Genomic DNA, 7946 nt, shown 5'->3' with positions numbered 1-7946 from the left:
CAGGAATTGACTGAAAATAAATCATCAGTGAGAGCTGCAGTGCTCAGACTGGGAGCTCAGTGTGGGTGGAGGAAGATCTGATTCCTCTTGGTTAGGGAGCAAATGTTTGCCTGCCTTGGTACTTGAACCCCCCATGCTCTGCAAAGCGAGGGCACCTTCCCAGCCTGCAGCATCCCAAGCACATTCTCAGCAATCCACAATTTCATGAGAAATCCTGCGGTGAAAATGAACTCCACAGTAAGGTGTGTTCATGGGAAATACAATTAAATGTTAACACAGAAGGAGGAAACCATCCATACAAAGTACGTGTTTTACTCCTGCTCCAAGTTCCCCAGAGACGAGTTGAGAAAAGCCCTGGGATCCAAAGCAGTAAAATAAAATCAATCAGAACCACTGTTAATCAATATGTGACTCAAGTTGGCAGCAGAACTTTCACCTGGAGGAAGATTACAAAGTCACTTTGTTATTGCTCCACACTTCTCACACAAGGAGAAAAATACAGTTCAATAGCTACAGGTACTCAAACCCCAGCTGTCTGAAGTAAAAGCTGTGTCCAACCAGTGATTTGTTTTTCTCTGGGAAGAGATTTGTGGTGATCCTCAACACTAGAAATGTGCCCACCAGTTACTGGATTTATGACCATGCCTCCACGCCATCAGAAACCCCACAGTCAGCAGTGAGGGACAGCACACTCCACTGTCATCCATGCAGTATTTTACCAAGGAAAACCCTCAGCAATTCCTTGTGGCTGTGATTTCATGAAAAGTTGTGAATATTTCACAAGCAAGGTAGCAGATGTTTGCCATACTCCAACCCAGAAATTAGGAATGCACAGAAGGTGAGCAGAGCCACATACAAGTTCAGAAAATTACCATGTGCAAATACAACTGCTTTGCTCCAAAATCACCAGTTTTTGATGACAACCCTCACCTCTACTGTTGCCTACAGAAACTCAAAGAATCATAGAATCATTATGGTTGGAAAAGACCTCCAAGATAAATAAAACCTTTGACTGAATACCCCCCATGCCCACTAAACCATACTGCAAAGTGCTGCATTTACTCATTTTTTGAACACTCCCAGAGACTACTCGGGGCAGCCTCTTCCAATGTTTAACCACTCTTTCAGTGAAAAAATCTTTCCTAATATCCAACCTGAGCCTCCCCTGGTGCAGCCTGAGGCCATTCCCCCTTGTCCTGTTGCTGGTTGCCTGGGAGAAGAGACCAATTCCCCCAACCTCCTTTCCGGCAGTTCTGCGCACAGCCGGGTCTCCCTCGAGCCATCCTTTCCTCAGGACTAAACAACCCCATTTCCCTCAGCCCCTTCCCACAGGGCTCGTGCTCCAGCCCCTTCATCATCTTCTGATCATGTCCCATCACGTTACCCCACCAAGGAACGTTTTTCTGTGGATGCACTTCCTGCCATCCCTGCGGGTGCAGCTGCAGCCCCAGTGCAGGGAAAGGCTGTGGAGCACTCGCTCTCCAAACAAAATGAATTTAAAAGGGAACCATTTCCCCAAACAGAGGCTGGGGGGAACCATCAGAAACAAATTAAAATCAAAACAACTTTTCAGCCGGAAACAATGGAACAGATGGAATAATATTTATTACTGGAAACTGCTAAACGTGCCAATTAATTTTGAAGGGGATTAAGTGGATTAAGCACTTTTTTACTAGAAAATATGCATAAAAAGTCATGAATCACAGTGATACCTTCAGCATTGTCAATGTATTTTTCTGGAAGCCTGTTTGGAAATCAAAGGAAAAAACAAATCCAAAAAGACTCAAATTGGACAATAATCTTTCTGTTGCATAAATAGTATCAATGTCCCCATGAGCATGCCCAGAAATATTAGGGGGAGGCAAAAACCAAACCATTGTTTCCACACATCAAGTTGGTAATTTTTGTCTAAACCAGAAAAGCATTTGACAGCGGCCAAAATTAGCCATGTAAGCATTTTGTGATGCTCTGAGCACAGAAAGATTTCTGAGTTCATTTGGATGTTGAAAGCTGTACAGATGATTAAATGCTTAGACAGAGCAGTGTGTAATCCAAGCTTGTTACCACACAGAGGTAGTATTATTAAAAGTAGGAAATTAGTAAGCATCTTTATTTGTTTATCTTAACACAGGAACATGGAAGTCCTTTCCCACAAAAATGTGTAATGTTTAAAATATATTCATCCTACATCCTGTTTTACATGGAGTAAAACATGAATAAAAAATATATAATAATCCAATTCAATTTTAGGAGCACTTAGGGTGAGGGTTTTTTCAGTATTTTTACATGCTTGCTTAGAAGTCTTTTATCTACATTGCTTCCTGCCAAAAAGAGAATTGAGAAGTGCCTTTCTGGTAAGGCTAGGAAATACATTTAATTTTTCCAAAAGGAAATTAAAAATACTTCACAGCACTGAAATTTGCCCACTGCAAATATTGATTTTGCAAAGGGACATTCTCCTTCAGAACTATCCAGAAACATTTTGCTAGCTCCACTTATCATCATTGCCTTCCCTTCCTTTCAAATTTATATAACACTTCATGCTTTCTTATGCAAAATTGTCATGTTCCTCCCAAAATAGTGCTATGTTTAGAGAGGTTATAAGGAGTAACTAATAAAATTGTGGTTATTTAAAGAGTACAAGATAAATATGACACACACACTTTCACAAAGAGAAAGCAGCTGGAAGAAAACTAACAGTGTCGGGGTTATGTGTAAACTCAATTTTCCTATCAAAAATTACGGAAACAGAAAAAGAAGAGAAAAAAAATTCACTGTTTGCTTAAACTTGCTTGGACTTATTGCTGCTGATTCTGAATATGGCTCATACAAGAGGCAAATTGCTTCATGATTCCAGGCTTTGCTGTTTGGATCTCAGCAAGAAATTTCTGATTTCTTCCTTAGTAGATTCAATCTATTTTCTTTGGCAGCTCCATTGCAATTGTGAAAGTATTTTGTCACAGGTTTTCTTTTCTGCTAAGTGACCCAAACCCCTGAGATTTTAACCTGTTTATACATACTGAATAGTTGCTCAGTGGGAACTTTGGCTCTGTGAGGAACTTAAGGCTTTTCACAGAAGAGCATGATGGTAGCTGAGCTATCTCTGCACAGTCCTTAAACAGGGAATGAGGGGACACACCTCCAAAAACTGATCCATCCTAAAGGCTTTATCTGGGAGGGATGGAGAAAAACAAAGCATAAGTTCAGTCTTATCTTGTTCACTCCCACCTAAATTCTAAACCTTTCTATCATGCACCAGCCACAGGAGCCAGCCTTGTGGAAAGGGTTAAAAAAGCCCTCAAGGAATGAGACACGAGCTGCCTCAGGGCACTTCAGCTGTTGAAGTGCAGGTGTCACTTATGGAAACCTCACAAAACACAATCTTTTCCCTACCACCAGTACTGAAGCCCACAAGGAATTGCTCTCACACTTACAACCAGATGCTGCAATCGACCGCACTCAGAGAAGAGGGGGAAGGATCCAACTCATCTCACACTTGGCTTTCCTCAGGCTGAGGACGTTGGAGTCACTTTGCACTCTGGGTGACACTGGCCATGCTGCAGCAGCACCAAGGATTGCAGAGGAGGAGCTGCCCACCTGTCTCCTACCGAAACAGGGAGCCCATTGAGCCAATTTGCTCTTACCTATGGACTCTACCAGCAGCCAAACCCATTTAGTCCTTGTTTATTAAATATTTGACTACTAACTCTCAATGCCTCTACTATAAGGACTTTTTTAAAATTTAAACAGAGCTCATGTTCAGGAAACTCTGGCATCCTGGGACATTGCTCATCACCTGCTTTCTCTGGATGACGCTCTGTCTCCTCTGCCCTCCTTCCAGTGATGGGTAAGGCTAGAACCTGTATTTGAACCCCAGGGGTTTCGGTAGTGCTCAGGGGCTGACCCCATGGAGCAATCCATCCTTTTACCCCTTCCTGGGCATCAGGCACAGCAGGGCACAGTGCTGACCTGGGCGGGGAGAGGAGTGCAGGTAGAACACAGCCCAACAGAGTCTCAGCATCCAGACATCCCTCACTGGGCACTTTCTGGAGCTCTAATCAGGACTAACATCACTGGTAACCAATAACCCCACTTTCACAGGCCAGTATACCTCCATTTCCAGCCCATTTATACCCCTGTGCCCATGACTTCTCTCAGTTATGTATGCACCAGGTACAAAGTTGAAATAAATCTTTTCATTTAAAGCAATCTTGATTTTGTGTGTCCAGTGGCCCTTTATCACAAAAGGCAGTTCTGTATTCTGCTCCTCCTGTACTGCCCCTGGCTCAGCCCTCACCATCCTCCCAGGTGATTTGGGAAGGATGCAGCATCTCCAGCCCAGGTGCCCAACCATGAAACTTTTGGACTTGCTCACAGATGTCTCCCCTGTCCAGAGGAGCAACTCTGTGTGTAATGTTCAAACACCCCAGAAAAACATCCCGTTTCTCTGTATCAGTATCTCCTCACTAGATAATGTATAAGACAGCAGATTTCACAGGAATGAAAGAATTACTCTGGTTGAAAAGGGTAATAATGTCCACCAGCATGGGCTAAGATTCAAGTTGACATTGTTGCAGAGGCAATAAGACATGAGCTGTTTGCAGCCCACATTTCTTAACCCAAACACACAGCAAGGAGCAGGGTGAGGAGGAGGAGGAGGAGAGGCTGAAGATGCCCCTCATCCACTTCTGCCACAATGGGTGTCACAGCCCCTTTGCTCACATCATTCCCTGATTCAAAGAAGGACAAATCCACCACAGAAGCCATGAGTACATGGAGAGAAACAAAGCAACATGATACTCGTTTGGCTTAGTCCCTGGAGAGGCCCTGTTTTACTAAATTAATAATCTAGTTAGATCTGTTCAGCTTCAGCTTCTTAAGAAACTAATCCAGACAAGCCCAGAAGTACTAATAACATTTCAGTCTGGGCTTGAAGAGAGATTAGAGAACATTTATTTTGCTTCCTATATTTTCTGATTGCTCCTAACCTTTCCTGCACAAGCATCTAAATGAAGAAATATGAACAAAATGACTAAGTAATAGGGCTTATGTTGAATTAAACTCCACTGAGAAAAAAAAAATCAAGGCAACCACAGGAAAACTGAACCACTTAACATTCAACAAAATAAATATACAGGAACATGCTGGGCTCTGAATGTAGAAAATTGGAGATTTATAGGTCCATATTTCAAAATTACTGCAATGAACTCCTTCATCTGCCACTTAAATCTTAGCTCCCGGCTCACCTACAACTTATAGAAAACTGTCAGACTTGATTTTTCCTGCTTTGATTGGTTTGGAGGGATTTTTTTGATGCCTCAGCATGAGCATGTTGACCGAGGTCACAGAAGCACTCCCTAAGCTGGATTTTTTTAACCATGGAAAAAACTCAACTTTCTCATAAAATCCTACTTTTGTCCTGAAAGGCAATATAAATATATCAAGGCAAAGAAAAGTGGGAAGGCTCAGAAATGCAGCTCTGGAATTCAGGTTGCTCTGAGTGCTCCGGCCATGCCCAGGCTCAGGGAGAGGGCAGAGTGCTCTGTTACCCATGGGACAACGTGTGAATGAGGGTGCTTGCACAGGAAACACCTCCAGGTGAGAACAGCAAGAAAATAAACCTTCCCCAGGCTCATGGCAGGCAGAACTGGGGTGAGGTGTTTGCTTTAAGCACCAGTGCAAAAATAAATTGTTTAGAAAGTGCCTGGGATACCACACCATGAACCAGCGAACCCACCGTTATCCACTGTTTGGTCCTGCTCAGATTTATTGGCTGATAAGTGGACCATGCAAGCAGGTATAAAGCTGTAACAGGATTATATGTGAATGATAAGGAGGGTTTGGTCTCTAAGGAAGCACAGGGCAGCCCAGGGAAAGGCTCTGGTGATTAATGGCAGGGAGGCACGGCAGGGGCTCGCGCGGCGCTTGGCAGCGGGACAAAACGCAAAAGCTGCATGAGGCTGTGTTAGAGACATGAAAACAGAGGTGTGGGGCCAGTTTCACTTGCCCTACAATAGACTGAGATAAATCATGGCTGTCAGCACCCCCTGAGCCCTGGGGCTCTCATCTCTCTGCTGACCCTCAGTAGGTTTTTGCTTGGCTGGTGCCTCCTCACAGACCTGCGCAGAGGAGCTGCAGCTACTGCATTTCATGGGGACAAACCCACAGTGAGTGGGACTCCTGCATGCCAAAGGATCAAAAGGTTTATTGAGGCTATTACATTGATTATGCAAATTTCAAAACCTTAGAAATCCACAATGGGATTTTTTTTTTCGGGAATCAAGTAGTGTGATTTTTGTCCCCACAGACTCATAATACAGGATTGAGGAGCACTTTCCAACCCTGATATAAACATTTCACCTTTGCTTCCTTGTCCTCACATACCTTCTTTTTCACTGGGAAAGAAACCCAGTCATTTGCTTTGGAACAGAACTGCAATACCTGCATATATATATATATATATGTGTGTGTGTGTGTGTATATATATGTGTATATATATATATATGTGTGTGTGTGTATATATGTATATATCTGTTTAATCATATATTCATAGAAACATTTAGGTTAGAAAAACCCTCTAAGACCACTGAGTCCAACCCTTAACCCAGCACTGCCCACTCCCCATCAGCCAGCAGACCATGTACCCAGGGGCTATATCTGTGTGTGTTTAAAATCCCTCAAGGGATGGTGACTCCACCACTGCCCTGGGCATCCTATTCCAATCCTTTTGGTGAATAAATTTTTCCTAATAATAAATCTAAATACTATTAATATAGTCCAAATAATTTAATTATATTAATATTAGAATACTGTGAGCCTATGTCTTGGAAAACAAATGCTTACTTGTACTAGGACGGTTCATGTTGATTCTGATTGAATTATATTGAATATTTATAGATATAATAGTTTCCAATCTTTGCAAGTCCTTAACACTCCGCCTATTTTTGGATGCTAATTGGCACTACTAATTTACAGGCAGAGAGAGCAAGACAAATGAGCAGCACACATTTTCCACACTGAGCCACAACCTGGGAATGGAGAGCTGCAGCCCCAGGCTGTGCTCCAGGCTGGGTTTTTCCCCAGGCTCTGTGCTGCCAGCCCAGCATTGTGTGGGCTGGAAATAGCCCCAGGAGCTTCAAGAACCTGGCAGTGACATGATGGAGACAAGCAAAAAGAGATACAGTGGACAACACCCTGGGAATAGAAGAAGAAAATTCTTCTGTAGGGGAAGAAAAGCACGAATACATGCAGAAAAATCCCTTTGGGCTCTTTTTAGTGCCTGCATCCCCCATCTCTCTAAAGGAAAGCTCCAGGCAGGGCCACAGGCTCTACTTCAAACCCTTGTGGAGGTGAATAGCCACATGCACAGCACAGCCAATATCAGACCTTCACATCTCCACATGTCACAGAAAAAATCAGTCAGACACAGGTGCCCAGCACTGTCACCTGTCATCAGGTGTAAGTCCTCTGTTAAGCTGACAATATCTATAAAGCTGAAATATTTATTGGGGGAGAAGAGAGAGGCAGTGCAATCCCACAGCCTCGTTTCTGTAAGCACATGGCAAGAACTGCTCATGTTATCAGGTTACTAAAATGCTGCCTCAGTGCAGGATGCCTTCGTCATGCCTCAAATAATTGCACAATTGATCTGCTCTAGAGAAGCAAAATTTATGGAGGTATTTAACACTGCTGACACCTGTCTTATTATATTATATGGTGGTTTTTAATAAATCAGGTTCCTCACTCTAAGACACAAGTCTTAACACGAGAAACAAAGAGCTGAGGAAAGACATCCACATGGAGTCCAGCTGAGGGCTTACCAAACCCACAGGGTCCTGGGCAACAAGAGCCAGAGCTATCAGCAACCTACCCATTGTCATAAACAACGTTTTGACAAAAATTAATACAGAAAGGGATTTGTCAAGTTAGTTTTCCTTCATGGGTCA

Source organism: Geospiza fortis, unplaced genomic scaffold, assembly GCF_000277835.1.
Source record: "Geospiza fortis unplaced genomic scaffold, GeoFor_1.0 scaffold55, whole genome shotgun sequence".
Taxonomy (NCBI): Eukaryota; Metazoa; Chordata; class Aves; order Passeriformes; family Thraupidae; genus Geospiza; species Geospiza fortis.
Note: the sequence above shows the minus strand (reverse complement) of the source record.